Here is a 22253-nt window from a genome sequence, read left to right as displayed (position 1 = left end):
AGTGCCTGTCCTGTGATAAACTTTTGAAGACTATATTGCTTTAATCGCTCATTATATTTTTTAAAGTAGATTTTGTACTTAGCCAGATGACATAGAAATTAAAGGTAGAAGCAGCTCAGAAAAGCCTAGGTGGCTGTTAGTTTTATGGATATGAAACAGCAAAAGGGATGACTAGGAAATACCCATAGTAAGAACAAACAAGCAGCCATTTTGTTAAACCAGACTCAGTGATTTTTTCCAAATACAAACATAGAAGTATTTCTGTCTAGCTTCCTGACAATTCCATGTACCCATAGGTCATGAATCAGAACAGATGCTATATGGTAGAAAAGGTGACCAGTATTACTTTTTCTTGATTTACTTTTGTTTTTGAGAGTGACTATCAAGCATGAAGTCTTCCTGCCTCAGCTACCTAAAAGAATTGTTAATAAACTTTATTTCTTTCTCTTTCTTTTCCTTTTCTCTTTTCTTTCCCTTTCCCTTTTTCCCTTTCCTTTTCCCTTTTTCCCTTTCTTTCTTTCTTTCTTTCTTTCTTTCTTTCTTTCTTTCTTCCTTCCTTCCTTCCTTCCTTCCTTCCTTCCTTTCTTTCTTTCTTTCTTTCTAAAGCCCTTCTCAGTCTGAAGGTTAAGTATGCTAGCTGCTCTTCCAGAGGGACCAAATTTTGGGCCTGGTCTTCCAGAGGACCCCCGAACACACAGGCTGACCCACAACAGTCTATAGAACACCAGTTCCAAGGAATCCAATGTCCTCTTCTGGCACTGCATACCCATGGTACACAGACATAGATGTGGCCAAAACACCTATACACACAAAATTAAATTAGTATTTTTAAATAGCATGTTGCTTTTTAAAAATGTCCTTTTCTTCCTTCGAGTGACAACAAATTGGTTTTTATGTAATTGAATTCATACAAGCATAAAGCTGCCATAGTTTATATTACCTCAGTTACTATTGATTTTAAGTCATACTTATTTATACTAAAGGAGAAAAGCTGACAATTAGTATACATTGGTTGCTTGGTAATCCTGATTTCAGAAATGTTAAATTATGTAACATAACCTGAGATATAATGACTCTTAGAAACTGTACTCTGTGTGTGTGTGTGTGTATAAACTAAAGGACAACTTGCTGGAATTGGTTCTCCCCTCCAATGTCAGTTCTGGGAATCAAAGTCATGTCATCAGGCTCAGCAGCAAGTGCATTTACTTGCTAAGCAATCTCACCAGCCCAATATAACAATCCTGCTAATGCTTATAGGACTATATACATTATAAAGTTAAAAGGTCTGCAGAACTAAATTTCAAACTACCAAGATCTATGAAATTCAAATAGTGTGTGTGTGTTGTGTGTGTGTGTATGGTATTTTGCTAAAACTTTTTTTTTGATATTTTTTATTACATATTTTCCTCAATTACATTTCCAATGCTATCCCAAAAGCCCCCCATACCCTCCCCCCCCCCCACTTCCCTACCCACCCATTCCCATTTTTTTGGCCCTGGCGTTCCCCTGTACTGGGGCATATACAGTTTGTGTGTCCAATGGGCCTCTCTTTCCAGTGATGGCCGATTAGGCCATCTTTTGATACATTTTGCTAAAACTTTACACTCACAATAAAAACCATGATACCTACAGAATACTTGGGACTAGGCTGCTTCAGATATTGAACACAGTGTCATACATAGGAATCTATTCTCATTATTTCCTTGATTCAAATGGCTGCAGACCTTTACCACATGGTTGCATAACCACACAGGAACAGGGAATTTACTACTAACCTCATCTCTGTTCTTTTATCAAACCCGTAACATGTTGAGTACTGCCAACTCTGACTATAAAATATAAAATGCATCTGCAGAAACCTAAAAGACAATACTAAAAGATAATCTAGATGTCGAGAAAACCCAGAAAAAATGTTTACTTTAAATCTTTTTAGCTCTGTCAACTGAAATGCCAGGAACTCTAACTAAAACAACTAAGAAAATATATATCGCTTCTGTTTTTGTCTTTTTGGGGCTTTTTTGTTTGTTTGTTTGTTTGTTTGTTTGTTTTATTGGGGGGGTACAGAGGGCAGACAGGGACTCATGTAGTAATTCAGGCTTGCTTTGAACCTGCAGTGTAGGCATTCACAGCCATGCACCACCACGCCCAACATAAGTATTTATCTTCTTTATCTTTGAAATACATTGGTAATATGTGTTACTCAATAAAATAATTTTTCACAGAGAATTTGCAGGCTAGATGAAAAGACTCTCTGAGAAGTCCAGTTTGATGTAGCTGTACAGAAGTAACAGGATGTAGAAGCATGAAGATACAACAATGAAATGCCTTGGCTTATGACTCAGCTTATTACCTGATACTCTGATTCTTAGTGTCTTCATCTTTACAGAAAGAATCCTTTTAAAGGATTGTATTGAAAATACAATTTCATCTAAGAAATTAAATAAGCTCTTATTCTATTAAACCACCTAACTACTAGAAATTATAGTATGAGTCTGACTATAAAACCAAGATAGACATGTGGAAGAAGAGTAAGTGTGAAGAATGAAAAGAAATACATAGCCAGGTGTGGTGGCACATGCCTTTAATCCCAGCACTCGGGAGGCAGAGGCAGACGGACTTCTGAGTTCGAGGCCAGCCTGGCCTACAAATTGAGTTCCAGGACAGCCAGTGCTACACTGAGAAACCCTGAAAACTCGGAAAAGAGGAGGGGAGGGGAGGGGAGGGGAGGGGAGGGGAGGGGAGGGGAGGGGAGGGGAGGGGAGGGGAGGGGAGAAAAAGAAATACATGCTCTTTGCTATCTGTGCAGGCTCAATCTATTTAAACTCTATAGATGCAACTGCGCAGAACTTTGTAACACATCCACTGAAAAAGCCTCTCTCTGTACCATGTGGTGTCGTGGGTTATGGGTCTACAGCACATGATAGTCAGTGATGTCAAAAACAACACAGGCAGAGCTTAGAGCTTGACTGATGCTTGTCCACTCTCTGGTTTGCTCTTGGTTGTCCTCCTACTGGTTTTAGAATTTTTCTTCACACTCGAAGTATACCTACCTGTCTTACAACTAGATTACACAGAGTCAATAGAAGTTATTGTTATGTCCAAACCGGTGTCAAATTTTGAGAAGTGAGTACTCATTTCCACTGCATACTCTAAAGAAACACCAAGAAATCAGCTGTGGAAAACACTAAGGGTCACACTACATAACCATGTTAATGACAGACATTTCAGCACACTTCATCTTGCCTATTTCCACTGCTCTGAAGAATAAACACTCATTTTGAGGATTTCTGGTAGGACAGTTAGTATTATTATACTGTTCATCATTAAACCTGGATTTTAAAAATATACAAACAAAAAAAAAAAGCCAAAAATCAAAACAACAACAATAACAATAACAAAAAAACAAAAAGCAAAACCCAGAAGCTGGAGTAAAGCTGATTTACTGATGATCTGAACAAGGTCCAGGGTTCCATCCACAGAATCAAAGAAAAAAGCTTATAACAATGAGATGGTAGCTTATTTGAACACATGATAAGAATATTTTCAGAATTTCATTACCAAATCTGTCTCCTGATGGTCTAGCCACCAGTTAAGCTCTGTCTCTCTAGGACTTCATCCCCCTGAGGTATGAAAGCATTCCTGTGGTATCACTTCCATGGACGACATGCCAAGGAAGCCCTGAAATATTCTCAGATATGCCTGTACAGTCCATTTTCTTTAAAAAGAAGGAAAAAAAAATCTTCTAGACTATAATGACAGATGCTAGGTGATCTAAGGATTCACCAAGCACACACACACAAAAATATGATTTTTAAAAACAGATTCAGAAATAAACTTCACTAGTAAATATTCTTTCCCAGTAAAGAATCATTCGTGAGTCTTGATTCCTTTTCAAGCCCTAGAAGTCACTGCGACTGACTGAGGCAAAAGATGAAAGTCTAACACAAGGGGAAGAATCATCACTAAGAAGCACAGGTGGCTGTGAATTTCTCCCAGGTCCAGAGAAAGAACAGGACACATACAAAAGGGGGCTGAGAGCTAGCAGAGTCACAGGAATTCATATGCTTTCTTCTTCAAACTAGCTGCTAAGTCTACAGTACACTCACTTTCATTTTTCCAATAAAGCTCCTGTTACTCTTTAGTTAACAGTAGTTTAACTGCTTGTTCACTTTCAAAATACTGAATTAGGCATTCCTGTGTTGTGGGATTACAGGATGTGTAACTGTTCATGAGTCTGTGTTTATAGACCACAAAGTGGTTCCTAGAGTGACTCTCCAGGCCAAAAGCACAAGTATTACATAGAAATTTGTTAAAAATAAAAATGCTCAGCTCAACTCTATGCCCTGATTTGGAAACTGAAGGAAAAAAATAACAATTACTTCTTTAATAAGCCCTCCAGAGAATTCTAACTCACACCACACACTAAGGAGCACCAAGTCCTGAGGTTATCTCAAGGTCTTAAATTAGTTCTCAGCAACAGAATTCCCATTCGGTCTTAAGCCATGTAGTATATAATAAAAGAAAATGAAAAAGGTATCCAATCTACATTTACACTGTTCAAAATAAAAGCTGTGTGTTCCTATCATTTTAACAAAAAAGAAGAGAAGAGAAGAGAAGAGAAGAGAAGAGAAGAGAAGAGAAGAGAAGAGAAGAGAAGAGAAGAGAAGAGAAGATGAATGGAATAGACAAATGCAAGTAAGTCACAAAACTACAAACACACCGAAGATTTCAGTAGGGTGACAATGAAAAGTGTGACAACTAGGGCTAGACAGATAGCTCAGTAGTTAAAAGTAGTTATCCCTCTTACAGAGAACCTGTGTTTCATTTTCGAACCCAAATGACAGCTCACAACCATTCATGACTCCAGTTCCAGAGAATTCAAAACTCTCTTCTGACCTCCATGGGCACCAAGCACCTACTTGTGCACCCACATTTATACAGGCAAAATATTCATACACACAAAATAAAAATAATCTAATTCTTTCCCTAAACTGTAGCATCCACATAGCATGCAACAAGGCAATAAACGAAAACTCACTAGTTGGGTGTGATGGCAATGGCCTTCAATCTTAGCATTCTGAAGGAAAAAGCAGGTAGATCTCATTAAGAGTTCTAGGCCAGCCTTGTCTAAAATGTCAGTAACAGGCCAACCAAGGTTATATAGTGAGACTCTATCTCAGAAAACTAAACAACAACAAAAGAGAAAGTTAACCTAAGTATAGTTGTTTTAAGGGGGTGGGAGTGCTCCTAGAAGATTAAGCAAGCAACCCAGAAATTCATCACAGACAATGAGGGCTAATTTTTCTCTTTATTTTTACTCTGAGAAAATCCTGCTTATTGAGCTGTCCTTAGCTGGCACTTGGGAGTTTACAGGAAGCTGGATTTCTAAATAGCTCCGACCATCATCAGATGATAAGAAAAGCTCACTAAGTTTGAGCTGCACATCAAAACAAAATGGCTATGCTCAGCACCTGCTTCTCAGTCTGAATCTACAACTACTTACATACAATGCCAGGTACAGGGTATTTGTATGACAGTCACCAAACCCTACCTTCCCCAGGTTAGAACATTTCTCTTGCACTGTCACAATTTCTTGCTGTGGGAATTAGGTGTGGCTTGTGTGACTACTGGGAGAAACTTGCACCTGGTTTCCCCATGCATTTCACCCCATACACTTTCTTTCTTTTGCCGACTGACTCTGCTTTCCATCCTTCTGTTATAATAAGGCATGGAGGGTTGTAAATAAAATTATCACACAGAGTCAGGCCTGTGTATTCTCCTAGCAAATTTCCAAACTGCAGTACCAAACCACTAGGAGTGGTGCTGGAACTTTCCAAGATATTTTCTTACTTATACTATTAATGAGAGAAAACACTGTCAATAGCATTAATGTCAATGCCATGTTAATGTTGCTCTTACATGATTCATTAATAAAAACATTTTACTATTAATTTACTGCCACTATCTTATTTTGTAATATATCCAGTAAACCTAAATTCAATCACATGTAAAATCCTTAGCCAGTCAACAGCAGGGCAAATTAACAGCCACTATGGGAAGCTGGTATGCTGTAACAAAGGCAGGACCAAATAAGAAGACTGAGCACTAAAATCTGTCTACCTGGAAAACATAAGACTTAAAAGATATTGGGAATACATCTCAAAGAAAACCACCATCTCTAACAACTCGAAGTTATAATTAACTTCTGTTATTTTATATAGTAAAATCATGCAGAAAAGACAAGGTTTCAAATAAAATCTTATATTATGTCATAGACTTTACAGCTCCCAAGTGCTGGTTTGTCACAAAGCTGATTCTCAACAGGTCAGCTTTATAAAGCAGGCTGCCAGGCATACTAGTGAGAGCAGCTTACCACTCCATGTTCTGACTCCTCGACACTCTGAAGAAACTCAAGGGAGTCTACTTTAAAAAATCTACTCTTTATACCACCCAATAGATCAAGGGAATGTTGGAACACTTAATGTAAAAATTAAATGAAATTAACACACTTTGTTAGTAACAGTATTGTTAATAATGGAATACTTTTCAGTCTTAAAATCATCATTAAAACTTTCTGATCTATGTAAACTATCAGGCCAGGGATACTTTGGAAGTATTTGGGGGTTTTTTGTTTGTTTTGTTTTATAGAAACAGGGTTTCACTATATAGCTCTGGTTGTCCTGGAATTTACCCTGTGAATTAAGCTAGCCTCAAACTTACAGAAGTTTGCCTGACTCTGCCTCTCACATGCTGGGATTAAAGGTGTGCACCACTACACCAGGTTAGGTGAGGGATAGTTATAGTTTATAAAAATTTGATATGAAATAAGACAATATAATACTAGAATTTTTTGACATAAAGGGACTAAAATAATCCAAAGGAGGGGCTGAGAAGTTGTCTCTGTTGGTAAAGTGCTTGATGTGCAAAACTCATAGACCTGATTTTGAATCCCCAGAACCAATGTCAAAAGCCAGGCACGGCAGCATGTACCTGTAACTACAGTACTTGGGGAATTGTGAGCACAATTGGGGGATTTCTAGAGCCCATTAGCCAGCAAATCAAGTTGAATTAGTTCAATTGAAAAGTGTCTCAAAAAACAAGGTGGAAAGCAAGTAACAAAGACAACCAACATAAACCTCTGGCCTTCATGGACATATACAACACACACATAATCAACTATGTAATGATGCCTGTTGATGGGGGGGCCTAGGCTAACCTAGTATTTATCGGCCTGTTTTTAGCACTATGATATTGTATAAACTATATTTAGCCCTAGTGTTTTGCTTATGTTCTCAAAAGCGAAAACTTTAGTCTTCCTAATAAACCAAGATTTTTTTTCTTTATTTCATTTATTTATTTTTGGTGGGGGGTGGCACATGGAAGTTAGACAACTTGTGGGATTTGGTTCTCTTTCCACTGTGTGAGTCCTACCATAAGTGCCATTATCAGCAGAGCCATCACAACAGGCCAAGAAGGTAAATAATATTCTTTTGCTACAGCCTATTTGAGAACTTTTAATAGACTACAGGATGTCTATGTGAATTTAGTCAATGAAATAACTGTGTATAAATTTTTGGAAACTCAAGTAGGTACTACAATTAATGAAAATTATTATAGAGGAATTTTTGTTTTTGTTTTTCAAGACAAGGTTTTTCTGTGTAGCCCTAGCTGTCCTGCAACTCACTCTGTAGGCCAGGTTGTCCTGGAACTGACAGAGCTCTGCCTGTCTCCTGCTTCCTGGGTACTGGTACTAAAGGTGTGAGCTACCACTCCAGTTATAAGTAGAGGGAATTTTAATCTGGAGCCACTAAGCTGTTTCTGGGAGTCCTTGAAGTACAGTAAGATGATTTTCAAAGACTATACAGTAAAGCCTATGTTCTCAACACACCTCCAAATGTTTTTAAAACTATTACAATATAGTTTTTCATAAAATCTAACAAAAGCTAAAAAAAATTGAAGCGGCCAAATCTGGTGATGGATAGCTGTAATTCTAGCATTTAGAAGGCTCACCTGTACCACATAAGATCTTGTCTCAATAAACAAATAAATAATTTTAGAGAGGGAGCTTGAGATATGGCTTAATAATAAAGAACATGTACTGCTCTGGCAAACATCCTAAGTTCAGCTCTCAGCATCCACATCAGGTGGCTTATAACCTTCTTCATTTCAACTCCAGGAGATTCAAAACCTTCTGGCGTCCTCCAGCAGGGTACTCACAGACTCACTCTGACACACAGACATACTGCTAAAAAATGTAAAAGCAATAAGCAGGCAGCACTGGTAGCACACTCCTTTAATTCCAACACTCAGAATCCCTGCAGAAGCAGGCAGAGCTCTTGAGCTCAGGGCTAGTCTAGACTACAGAGCTCCAAAATAACCAGGGCTCCATACGAAAGTGTGTATGAAAAAAAAAATCAAAAACTAGCAAACAATAAAAAACTCCACAATGAATGGGGCTTAGGGTATACAGCTCCGTATACCTGAGTGCTGGCCTGGATCCTGGGTCTGATGTCTGCTCTGTAAGCAAGCAAAAGAGAAGTGGGGATACAGAGATGACTATGTACGACCAATCTGTTATAAGTGAAAAACTAAGTCCTTTTATTCTGAAGTTATACATTTTCAAATAAATTTAAATTAAAAGATAATAATCAAAAACAAACAAACCAAGAAACTGTCTAAATAAGAGCAGTAGTGCCAGGCAGTGGTGGCGCATACCTTTAATCTCAGCACTTGGGAGGCAGAGTCAGGCGGATTTCTGTGTTTGAGGCCAGCCTGGTCTACAGAGTGAGTTACAGGACAGCCAGGGCTATAGAGAAAAACCCTGAAGACAGAAAGGAAAGGAAGGAAAGGAAGGAAAGGAAGGAAAGGAAGGGAAGGAAGGGAAGGAAGGGAAGGAAGGGAAGAAAGGAAGGGAAGAAAGGAAGGGAAGGGAAGGAAGGAAGGAAGGAAGGAAGGAAGGAAGGAAGGAAGGAAGGAAGGAAGGAAAAGGAAAGAGAGGAAGGGAAGAGAAGGGAAGAGAAGGGAGGGGAGGAAGGGAAGGAAGGGAAGGAAGGGAAGGAAGGGAAGGAAGGGAAGGAAGGGAGGAAGGAAGGGAAGGAAGGGAAGGAAGGGAAGGAAGGGAAGGAAGGGAAGGAAGGGGAGGGAGGGAGGGAGGGAGGGAGGAAGGAAGGAAGGAAGGAAGGAAGGAAGGAAGGAAGGGAAGGAAGGGAAGGAAGGGGAGGAAGAAAAGAAAAGAAAAGAAAAGAAAAGAAAAGAAAAGAAAAGAAAAGAAAAGAAAAGGAAAGGAAAGGAAAGGAAAGGAAAGGAAAGGAAAGGAAAGGAAAGAAAAGAAAAGAAAAGAAAAGAAAAGAAAAGAAAAGAAAAGAAAGGAAAAGAAGGAGCGAGCAGTAGTTCATGCCTCTGACCCCAACACTTGAGGCTCAGAGGTAGGTAGATCTCTGAGTTCCAGGTAAGCCATCCGCTTTCTAATAGTATGCAATATACTCAAAACCCACTGAAAATTTTAATTCTAAAATTTGATATATAGACAAGAACTTTTGCTGATGTCTAGTGATCATCTGATGGACTTGGAAATCTTACAACACACTTTTAAATCAGAATCTTTAAAAAAGTTTATGGAAGCATACATTAAAATTTAAATGAAAACTAGATAAAATAAAACTTCAGCTATAGATAGAATTTAGTTGTTTATGCAAACCAGTATCATGGCCTTAAAAATTTAGTGACCATCTTGAAATCTGGTAAACATTAAAAAGTGAGAACCCAGGTGGTCTCCAGTCTGTAGGACCAATGGGCTTTCAATCAGACTACTTACTACCTGTTGCTAGCAGAAAAGGCAACAATGAATCTGGTAGCATGGGTCCTTGGAGGCAAGGTCCTACTGGAATGAGCCATTCTGTCATCTGATTAGAGATAGAACCAGCTAAAATTGTTCCCAGGATTGCCTTTTTTGACTCCACCTTTTCCTGAATTCCAAAGTTGGAGCCAATGGGTCAGGCTCTAGTTCAGTGCTATCTCTGGTCCTAATATCTCATCAGCCTCTGTCTGAGTCAAACAATAGCTCTGTAGGTCCTCACATCCCAGCACTGACTGCTGTCAACATATATACCCAACTTCAAGTCATGTCTTCTAGCAATCAAAACTATCCATTCTACTTGGAGCAATAGAACTTGGGGTTTTTGAGTTACAATGTTAGCCCTGTACAAAGGTAACCCAGATGCCTGGAAGAGGGAGTATCAAGCCCACTAGCAAAGTCTCTGTAACTACCTCAAGCCTGGCTTCAAAGTAATCCTTTCTCTGGATTCCTTCTACATAGGGCCAGGGATGTGATGCCCTGGAGAGAGTGGCTGCTTTGGCCGCTGAGCCATCCCTGCATTCTGTCATACCCTATACTCGGTGGCTGGCAATCAGAAGGCAATATCGAGAAAAGACCCATGGCCTAGATGCTGATGTTCAATGTAAGCCTCTCTCCCCAACATTATCAGCACTCTCTTTTCACTCTCACTTTCAATTGCACCTATGCAGACGAGACTTCAGTGTACTCTCTCACACTGGACTCTGGACTCTGTCTTACCTTCTCTGGACCCTCTACCCAGACTGACTCCCTAACTCCCTTCTTCATCCTCTGCAGCTCTCTGCTGTTCCTAACCCAGACCTCCTAGCTTTCCTCTCTGCCCCAACGTCAGCAGCTCATCAGCTTAAGATCTGTATGCCCAATCTTCAAAGCTGGAAAGAATGATGCTACAACAGTAAAAGTGGTGTGTGTACACAGCAGTGTTGCTACCTGCTCAGAAGCACTACTACAAAAACCTGAATGTACCAGACTGCTATTGTGCTTTGTGCTTGCAGCAGTTTTCCTGCTCCAGCAACCATGCCTCCCAGCTATGATGAATTTGTTTTGTTGCTGTGGTAAATGTGCCTTTTTCATCAAGATGGCATCTGCAAGAAATAGAGCAGCACACAAGGCCCAAAGCATCACTGAAAAAAACAAGCAAGGAAGGCTGGAAGGTATTCACAGCCATAGGAGAAAGATCCACACACTAATACCTTCATGCAGCCCATGATATTAACACTCTAGACCAGTGGTTCTCAACCTTCCTAATGCTGCAACCCTTTAATATGGTTTCTCATGTTGTGGTGACACCCAACAATAAAATTATTTTCTTTGCTACTTCATAACTAATTCTACTACTGTTGTGAATCCTAATGTAAATATCTAACATGCAAAATATGTCATATGCTACCCCTGTGATAGGGTCATTCGATAGATACACCCCCCTGGGATCATGATCCACAAGTTGAGAACTGCTGCTCTAGAGATAACCCAAAGATTCTTGTAAGAGTGCTCTTGGGCTCTGGACCACTATGCCAATATTTACATCATCAAATTCCTCCTGAACAATGAGTCAGACATGAAGTAGATAAAAGATAACAAACCTGTTTCACTATAGGTATCAATGCCAACATCATCATACAAAATAGGTACAAAGACAGGCTGTGACATTAACATGGCACAAACCAATGCCCTGATCAAATCTAAGGGTGAGAGGAAGGCACACACACATGGTCCTCTGGCTTTATATGTTGTCAACCAAACTAGGATCATCTAAACTGAGTAAACTGCCAGCTAATTCTACATATACATTTCCACTATAAACAAGTTACATTAAAACTGTAGGGCCAGCAAAATGGCGTAGCAAATAGGTGATTGCTGCTCAGCCTAACTACAAGTAGAGTCCCCAAAATCCACATAGTGAAAGAAAATAAACCAAAGTTGTTCTCTATCTACTCTAGTATGTACATTTGTACACACACACACACACAGATGTAATTTTTTTTAAAAAGCAACTTTTATACAAACTGAAAATATCAGCATGTAGTCACAACATATGTTTCTAAGTTTTGTTTGTTTTGTTTTGACAGGGCCTCACTCTGTTGCTCAGGCTGGCCACAAACTCCTAGTGATCCTCTTGCCTCAGCCTCCTGAGTGCTGGGATTATAACAATTATATTCTTGAAAACTTATTAGAAGCATTAAACATTCCTGATAACTGACTATCATTGCTAAAGGCCATTTTCCACTTAAGAAACCACAGTTCCTTGAAGAAATAATTCTGGGGCTAGAACAAGAAATGCACAGGATTAACCTGAAAAATTAAAGGAGTTATTCGAAGAACAGAGGACTCTATTAGGACTCCATGAAGCCCAGCGTTCAGGAGGCAGAAGCAGGTAGATCTATGAGTTCAAGGCCAGCCTGATCTACAGAGTGAGTTCCAGGCTACACAGAGAAATTCTGTCTCAAAATAAAACAAAACAAACAAAAAACAAGAACACACACAAAGGACGGACTCTTGTCTGGCCATGGACAGGCAACAGACAGAAAACCTAAAGCACAAGTGAAACCTTATGTGGTAGAAGGATTCCTGCAATACCAGCACTTCACAGGTGGAAGCAGGAGGATTCAAGGGTTCAAGATCAGCTTTGTTTACACAGTGAGTTAGAGGCCAAAAGAGGTTACAAAAGAGCCTTCTTTTTTGAGGGATCAAGGAGTGGAAGCGCACTGAAGAGATACCTTGGTGGTTAAGAGCACCTGAGTTTAATTCCTAATACCCACTCATAACCATATATAATTCCAGCCCTAGGGGAATATGACGCCCTCTTCTGGCTCCTGTATGCACAGACATGAATGCAAGCAAAACACCCATCACACACAAGAAAGAAAGAAGAAAGAAAGAAAGAAAGAAAGAAAGAAAGAAAGAAAGAAAGAAAGAGAGAGAGAAAGAGAGAGAGAGAAAGAAAGAAAGAAAGAAAGAAAGAAAGAAAGAGAAAGAAAGAAAGAAAGAAAGAGAGAAAGAGAGAGAGAGAGAGAGAGAGAGAGAGAGAGAGAAAGAAAGAAAGAAAGAAAGAAAGAAAGAAAGAAAGAAAGAAAGAGGGAGGGAGGAAGAGAGAGAGAGAGAGAGAGAGAGAGAGAGAAGTCCTGAAGGAGCTTGCAGCCCCATAGGAAGAACAACAATATCAACCACCCAGACACACACCCGCTCCGAGCTTCCAGAGATTAAGCCACCAACCAAGGACTACACATGGCTCCAGCTGCACAAGTAACAGAGGATGGCCTTGCCAGACATAAATGGGAGAAGAGGTCCTTGGTCCTATGAAGGCTCGATAGATGCCCCAGTGTAGGGTAATCGAGGGTGGGGAGGCAAGAGTAGGTGGGTGGGTGGAGGAACTCCCTCATAAAATCAGGGGGAGGGAGGAGTATGGGATAGGGGGTTTCCGGGAAGAGCGAAACCTGGAAAGGGAATAACATTTGAAATATAAATAAAGAAAATATCCAAAAAATCCAAAAAAAAAGAAAAAAAAAAAAAAAGGCAGAGCTGCAGTAAGCCGAACAATCTAAGCTGGAAGCTTTCAGCACTGGACAAGGTTATTGAAATGGTCATCTCCTGAAGCCGAGGGCCATTATTTAAAGAAGCATTTCAGCTCTGCCTGCCTGCAGCACTTCACAGAACAAGAATGGACTGGAATAGCTATTCACCCTTCTCTCTTCTCTATTCTCTCTCTCTCTCTCTCTCTCTCTCTCTCTCTCTCTCTCTCTCTCTCTCTCTCTCTGTGTGTGTGTGTGTGTGTGTGTGTGTGTTCCATGCTCTAATAATGAGTCTTACTCTGAAGAGGAAGCAAATCTTTCCACTCTACAGTTTTAGCGATGTTCCTAGACAGAATATGATGGTCCATAAAAATAAGGAAATTTGGACTCCTCAGAGTTGATTCTTCTCATCCGCACCAAGTCTGAAAAAGTTCTCAGGTTTTTACCTTTTGACATTTTTCATCATTTTAAAATTACATTTCAAAATCTTTCTTGATACAAGCATTCATCACATTTTAATTTAATTGATATATTTTTAAATTAAAATTGGTTTATACAATATATTTTGATCGTATTTTTCTGTCCCTAAAATCCTTCCAAAACTACTTATTCAACCAACTTTATAGCCTTTCTTTAAAACACACACACACACACACGTACACACAAAAAGGAAGGAAAGGAAAGGAAAGGAAAGGAAAGGAAAGGAAAGGAAAGGAAAGGAAAGGAAAGGAAAGGAAAGGAAGCTAGCTTACTGCAAATGGCTCAGGAGTTAAAAGCACATATTTCTTTTGCATATTGCCTGAGTAGTCAGGTGGCTCACATCCACCTGTAAATGCAACTCCAGGGAACTCTGATAACCTATTCTATATTCCTCAGGCACATGTATTTTGTGCACATACCCTCACACAGACACATATCTATAATTAAATAATATAAAAATTTTTAATATTTTTTTAAACCATGATTTAAATTTTGTAGAAGCAAGGAAGGAAGGAAAGAAGGAAAAGAGAAGGAAAGGAGAAGAGAAAAACTATAGTGGCTTTATCTTTTTATTTATTTATTTATTTATTTTCTTTCTTTCTTTCTTTCTTTCTTTATTTTTGTTTGTTTGTTTTTTTGTTTTTCATGACAGGGTTTCTCTGTATAGCCCTGGCTGCCCTGGAACTCACTCTGTAGACCAGGCTGACCTCAAACTCAGAAATCTGCCTGCCTCTGCCTCCCGAGTGCTGGGATTAAAGGCGTGCGTCACCACTGCCCGGCTATAGTGGCTTTAAATCCCATCAAATACATAAACTTCTGTTTAACACATCAAGAAACAAATGGTCACAACAAGTGGTCATCAGAACACTGACTATCCCAAAACCTAGTGAAGACAGTAAAATTAAGCATCTATTTTGCTCTTGAGGATTTTAAAGATATTAAACAGATGCAAGAAAAGTTTTCTTTATACAATAATTTCAACTAATAAATGCCAGTATAATATAATGAGAAAACCATCTTTTATGATAGGCAAACACTCTACTACTGAACTACTATCTCCAACAGCATACCACCTTTTATCATCCTTGGGGTGAGGTCAAACCAACATTTGAACCTTCTAATATCTGTGATTGAAAGTTATTAGAAAGAGTGATAGGACCTGATTAGATCTTGTAAAACTAAAACTGAACTGACCTGACCTGATGATATCCAATGGGAAGAACACAGAGCTTGCTATTCTCATGCTCACCAAAAGATTTTAGAACTAAAGGCCAGTATACAGGAAGTAAAGGGGTTGAGCAAAACTATAAAAGACAACCAGCCAAACTACACATGGACACTTCTACAGGTGAAATTATACCATTCCTTACCCCAAATGAAGGGAAAGGAGAAAACAGACTACACTTGTAGGGACATGTCTTCCATGTGTGCTTTGAGAACTTCTGGCACCTAAAGTAAACAATTCAACCGTACAAACAATTTGTATGACCAGGCAAGTATGAACAACATACTTGCTATAGCATAAGGAATGTAACAATTCAGAAACATTACTAACTAGTGACATAAAAGTATCACCATGGCTATACTTTTTTAAAGTCCGTGTACCTTGAGATCCCAGCACTTGGGAGGCAGAGGCAGGTAGATTTCTGAGTTTGAGGCCAGCCTGGTCTACAGAGTGAGTTCCAGGACAGCCAGGGCTACACAGAGAAACCCTGTCTCAAAAAACAAAAAAATAAAAATAAAAAAATAAAAAAAATCCATGTAAGTTAATAGATATATACTCTAGTACTAAGGGGTGAATTAATATCTAGGATTCCCTTTAAAATACTACATTGGGGGGATGGCAGCAGAATAAGAAAATAAATGTCAGAATGTGAATTGTGTGAAACCACTTTTTTTTGGGGGGGGGTGGGGAGGTGTCAAGATAGTTTCTCTGTATATCCCTGGTTGCCCTAGAACTCACTTTATAGACCAGACTGGCCTCGACCTCCTAAGCGCTAGGAATAAAAAAAAAAAAAAAAAAAAAAGCATGCACTATAACACTCTGTAGACCAGGCTGTCCTCGAACTCAGAAATCTGCTTGCCTCTGCCTCCCGAGTGCTGGGATTAAAGGCGTGCACCACCACGCCCGGCTGTTTTTACAAATTTTAAATGTCTAGTTTTTTTCAACTGTGTCCCCAGGATGTGTGTGTGTGTTTGTGTCTCTGTGTGTGTGTGTGTCTGTGTGTGTGTGTGTATGTATGTATGATGTATGTATATATATATATGTATGTGTGTGTATGTATGTATGTATATATATATATATATATATATATATATATATATATATATATATATATATATATATATAAAATGTGTATGTATTTCTAAATGTTTAGTTTTAAAAGCCTCTAGAATGTTTAATACATCTTTCATTTCCAAAACCTAAAAATACCTATTTCAATACACTTATGAATATCTACTTTATAAACAGACACTGCCTATCCAACAGCTAAGTATCTGTCAGGCAGAATGATACTCTGATAATGTCCTACTTCATTCTACTTCAATGAGAACTAGAACTGTCACTGTTCTTAAGACCCTGCGTCTGTTTCATCAACATTTGATCACAGTTAATACTACAATCAAAACAACTTACACTGTAACTTCAGGGGTATAAATAGTCATACATGATGCTTGCCATAAAAGTTGGTTTCAACCTATATACACACACTGCCATCCTGCCTGGAGCTCAGCTGTAGCTCTGACTGTACGTTCAGTTCAAGCCCCAACACCAAAACCCTGCCATCCTGTGGTTTTGTAGAGCTTTTAAAGCAATGTTTCTCAACCTGTGAGACATGACCCCTTCACAGGGGTCACCTAAAATGATCAGAAACCACAGATTATATTACAATTAATAACAGTAGCAAGATTACAGTTATGAAGTAGCAATGAGAATAATTTTATGGTTGGGAGTCACCACAACATAATTAACTATATTAAAGGGTATCATTAGGAAGGCTGAGAATCACAACTGAAGTTTGAACCAAATACAAGTAAATGTACCTAAGATTTTTCTATGGGATAAACTTTAAGCTACCTGAAATGGGTTTGTTGTTGCTGTTGTTCTTTTTGTTGTTGTGTTGTGTTGTGTTGTGTTTGGTTTGGTTTGCTTTGGTTTGGTTTGCTTTGGTTTGGTTTGGTTTGGTTTTTCGAGACAGGGTTTCTCTGTGTAGCCCTGTCTATCCTGGAACTCACTTTATAGATCAGGCTGGACTTGAACTCAGAAATCCGCCTGCCTCTGCCTCCCGAGTGCTGGGATTAAAGGCGTGCGCCACCATGCCCGGCTTGAAATGTTTTTAATCTGAAGAAGTTTTGGATTATAAGGAAGCAACGTGTTAAAAATTAATAGATCTTGGCAGTGGTGGTGCACACCTTTAATCCCAGCACTTAGAAGGAAGAGGCGGGAAGCTTTCTGTAAATTCCAACTCTGTCAGCCTGGTTTACAGAGTTCCAGGACAGCCAGGACTGTTATACAGAGAAATGTTTCACAGAGAAATGCTGTCATGAAAACAAAACAAAACAAAACGTGTTAACTATTGGAACAAAACGTGTTAACTATTGGAGTTTAACAGTACCATTTGAGAAAATGTGAATTTGACACTTAGTTAAAAATGCATCTTTTTTGGGGATGTCATGAAAATGAACACTAGTTCCTTCACTGGTCAAGAGGTCCAAATAAAGAGTTTAGTTTACTCTAGAGTCTAAATCCATAATCCTTATCCATCAGTGGCAGCTGCCAACAGTATGGACTTGGAAAAGTTTCTAAAGCCACATTTAAACCAGAAGGATCTTCAATTAATATGCCAATGAGAAGTAGGATTCAAACCTCCCTCAGGCTCAGGATAGAGCTGAAAGGGAGGCATGTGCGGTGATACACACAAGGTCCCAGGTTTAATCCTCAGCACAGAGAAGGAGAGGGAAACCAGAATCTAATAAAGCATGTGGCATTACTACGTATCTTTTTATTGACTCAAGAAGGAATTTAAACACTTAGTCCTCTCTCTCCTTAAATATCTAAGTGGGCTGTTGAAACACTGGCCCCTCTTACCACATCACTCTACCCCAACCATTCCAACAATAGAAACAAACAGAAGCCACTTACATTTGTCCTTTCATTTTACCCAGCAACCAACAAGCAAGCACTGTGGTTGCTAAGATGGCAAGCTCTGGTGCCAGAATGAGTCCAAATTCCAGTCCTCTAGGCCTCACTCTCCCATCAGATAACTTACCCTTGTAGTATGGTCATGAAGATCAACTTTGCTTGAAGATATGAACACTTAGTGATATTTGACCATCATTTTTATAATCACTACCATATTCTACCTTATGCCTTATCAGAGATATAAAGGATTAAAATAATTTTTAAGAAATTACTCATCCCATTATACCTTTTAAAAATATCTTTAAAAGCAAACAAGTTTCTACAGCACTTCTTTGAAATATTATATTCTGATGTTTCATTTACAGCATTTAAACTTATGTATACAGACTACAGAGTATACTTTAGTCTCCAAGTCTTAGTTTCAATTTAAACACTACAATTAAGACAATGTACTTTCCTCACTGCCACAGAGAAATTAAAAGGAAAGATTTCTTTTGCTGCCTAGTTTCAAGGACTCATGAAACAGTCTCTGGTACCTATGGAGATCAGAAGAGAGTGCCAGATCCCTTAAAATTGGTTCCTGGTTGTTGTGAACCACCATATGAATACTGGGAACCTGAATCCTCTCTAAGAGCAGCAAATGTTTTCTACTACAGAAACCATCTCTCTTGTCCCGGTACAGATGTATTTTTAACAAGACAATTAAATATTTTGTTATTTGACATTTTAACTATATTTTAAAATGAGACCATCAAAATAAAATATATATATAAAAAAATTGGTACAGGTGGTACTGACCTTCCAAATGAGAAAAAGAAATATTCTCTGTACATCAATAAATACAATCTTCCAGGCATTTGTAGTCCCAATAATTGGGACAGTGAGTTTGAGGCCAGCCTATAAGTTCATAAGACACTATCTCATGGTGGTTCACACAGAAACTTACCAACTAGTCAAAGTGTCAGTGAAGTGGTGAGCCACAAATTGAACTCTGTATCACATGCCCTCCCGAGGGCTTAAGGACCATCTCAGAAGAGGAGCCAGGGAGATCTTAAGCAAAACAGTACCTTCTAGAGATGACAGAACCAATATGCACATGACTTCACATCAGCTGTGGCTACCTGAACAAGACCTGCATAACAGTAAGCCAGTCAAAATTCCAGAGTAGGCAGAGGCTCATAGGCCCCAACCCCTAAGTGAGGAGCTATGGATAGTCAATGGCTTCTGGGGAAGGAAGAGCCATTTCTCCTGAAGGTTGTGGGGCCTGGTAGGTCAACAATACTCTGGTGGATGGCCCATGTGACCATGGGTTTTTTGTTTTTTTTTTTTAAATATGGAACGCCTCACGAATTTGCGTATCATCCTTGCGCAGGGGCCATGCTAATCTTCTCTGTATCGTTCCAATTTTAGTATACGTGCTGCCGAAGCGAGCACGGGTTATTTTTTAAAAGGGGGGTAGTGGGAGGCAAAGTAGGAAGGATCTGGGAAGAATTAGAGCGAAGAGTTGGGGGAGGGGTGAGTACAAAGTGAATTGTATGAATATTTCAAATTAAAAATATTTTTAGCCGGGCAGTGGTGGCGCACGCCTTTAATCCCAGCATTTGGGAGGCAGAGGCAGGCAGATTTCTGAGTTCGAGGCCAGCCTGGTCTACTAAGTGAGTTCCAGGACAGCCAGGGCTATACAGAGAAACCTTGTCTCGAAAAACAAAAAAATAAATAAATAAACAAATAAATAAATAAAAATTAAAAATTAAAAATGTATATATATGTTTAAAAGATCCTGCCTCAAAACAAACAAGATCAAGGATCAACAACATTAGCAAATTTCAAACTAGCAATTAGGAGCATACAAAAATAAACACATGTGACTTTTAAAAAGCCCAATGACTCAAAGCCCTCTTACTTGCACAGTGATCTTTTGGAGACCCCAGAGAATAGAAAGCCTACAGCTTCAGAAAGCTGGAACCTTATCAGCACTGACCCATCCCAATGCTATTCTCAATATATGAAAGCCCAGAAAGACTGAATTCTAGAACAAAACCCTGACTTGGAGGAATCAAATAAAATGTGAACATCAGCTAAAAAGCCTCAGTCTTTTTAATGCACCTAGACAAGAGACACCTTGCTCTGCTTCCTGCAACAAGTTTAATGAGTGCCAGGCAGTCAGCTTAGACTTTATTAAGCTACTCACCAGCTATTCCCCTAAGCATCTAAAGGCAGTTAAGATCAACCATAAAATACCTGTTCATTCAAGGAGCACAGCTTATCTACACCAGCACAAAACTTTCATCTTCATCAAATTCCAATGTGGTAAAGAATAGATATTAATCCCATTTTATAGAGAGGACTAAAAGGCTTAATCAGTTTGCTAAGCTAAAGAGCCTGAGGTAAGTAGAATAATATCCCAAACAAAATGTCTGCACCTTAATCCACAGAAAGTGTGAAAATGCTGTGTTACCTGTCAAGGGAAAAAATCTACAATTGTAGAATTAACTAAGGTCGCTTATCAGTAGAGCTTGAAATGGGGACATTTATGCAATCATGATGAATATAGCCCAACACAAAATCATAAACTTACTTAAACATTATAAAAGTATTCTGATCAAGAGTTGGAGAGATGGTTCCGTGGTTAAGAGAGCTGCTGGCTCTTCCAGAGGACCCTATAAGAGCCATGTGGTAATATGCTAATAATCTATGCTAATAATCTGCTGTTTTCACAGCAACTAAATTTATGACAAGTTGATTTAACAGAAAATGAATACCGAGTCCTGCTCTACCACCACTGTGCAAAAAGAAAATCTGCTAAATGCTTTTGTAAAGAATTAAATTTTAGCAATGGACGGGGTTATGAAAATCTGTCTTCAAAATTTTGGGCTTCAACATTTAGCTAGTATAATTTTACACAAATTCTTCACTCCTAAAAAGTTAAGCAATAATTAATCCTAAATTTAAAACTTCTTATTCTGGATTGGTGAGAAAGATCAATGAGTAAGGGGCTGGCTGTGCAAAGTTGTTCTATGGCTTCTATATGTGCCACAAAGTGACACACACAAACACAGACACACACACACACAGGCTGTCAAAAGGCCAAGAAAAAAATACACCATAATATTTAATAACTATTTTTAAAAACTATTTTAAATATAATTTATTTCTATTTTATGGTCATTGGTGCTTTGTCTGCATGAGGGTATCAGAAAACCTGGAACTGGAGTTTCAGACAGGTTTGAGCTGCCTTGTAGTTGTTCCTGGGAATTGAGCAAAGGTCCTCTAGAAGTGGAGCTTGTGTTCTTAACTGCTAAGTCATATCTCCAATTGGTATAGTGCTCATAGTCCCAGCACTTAGGAGGCAGAGGGAGGAGGGTAAGAATTTAGTTATGGTGGTACATACTACTACTTAATTATAGCATTCAGGAAATACAGGCAAGTAAACGCTGTGAGTGTGAAGCCAGTCAGTTCCAGGCCAGCCAGAATGACAGTCTCAAAAAACAAACAAACAAAATACCTGTCCAAAGCTTTTTCGGTTAAAGTCCAGTCTAAGATGCTTGAAATTCTCTCTCTAAAAATATAAACAAAACCAGAAACCACTTCATATTCTTTTAAAACATTAAAATATAACCCAGGATTATCTCAAACTCACTATGTGGCCTAGGAAGATCTCAAGCTCACACTCTTCTGATTTTAGACTCCTACTTGCTAGAATTACAGAGTGATGCGAGGACATCCTGTAGTAGTTGTTTTAATTTGCAGGTGTCTTTTTTCCCCCAGCACAAAAACCTAAGTTATGAAAATTTAATAGAACGTTTTCTAAATTTTTTCAACTTTCCTTCCCTTCTTAAAAGGAGATATATTTAAATCTTGATACTTTGTGATCTGCATTTAAAAAGGAATAAAATATACTAAGCAGTAATACATGTGTCTTCTAAAGTACCTAGTTTTCCTTCCCTGTCTGATTTCTCCCACTCCCTAGCTTACATACACATACATGCATACCCATTTGAGCACAAGTACATGAAGACCTGCATACACACAAACATGTACATACTAATCTCTATTAATTTATGTTTATGTGTTATGAATGTATGCATGCCTACAGAGACCAGAAAAGAATATCAAAGACCCCCCCCCAAGAGTTTATGTAGAAGAAACCAAACTCATATTTTTTTGGAAAAGCAAGAAAAGGCTCTTAACCACTAGGCAATCTATCCTGTTGCTCGAACTCTTTAAAGCCTTGTTTTCTGTTCTTTTAATAAACCAACTTTGGCCT

At 38.8% G+C, this 22253-nt stretch overlaps 1 protein-coding gene and 1 non-coding gene across 10 annotated transcripts in view; both read right to left on the bottom strand.

The window, feature by feature from the left end:
• Window positions 1-22253, bottom strand: part of Arid4b (AT rich interactive domain 4B (RBP1-like)) — a 135995-nt gene that overhangs the window by 92745 nt on the left and 20997 nt on the right. The gene's annotated exons all lie outside the window — the stretch shown is intronic.
• On the bottom strand, window positions 19314-19420 carry Gm26129. Its single transcript, XR_003950774.1, has one exon. It is a non-coding gene; the product is annotated as a U6 spliceosomal RNA (small nuclear RNA).

Source organism: Mus musculus, chromosome 13 (genome assembly GCF_000001635.26).
Source record: "Mus musculus strain C57BL/6J chromosome 13, GRCm38.p6 C57BL/6J".
In the NCBI taxonomy this organism is placed as follows: domain Eukaryota; kingdom Metazoa; phylum Chordata; class Mammalia; order Rodentia; family Muridae; genus Mus; species Mus musculus.
Note: the sequence above shows the minus strand (reverse complement) of the source record. Positions and strands in the feature narration are given on the sequence as shown.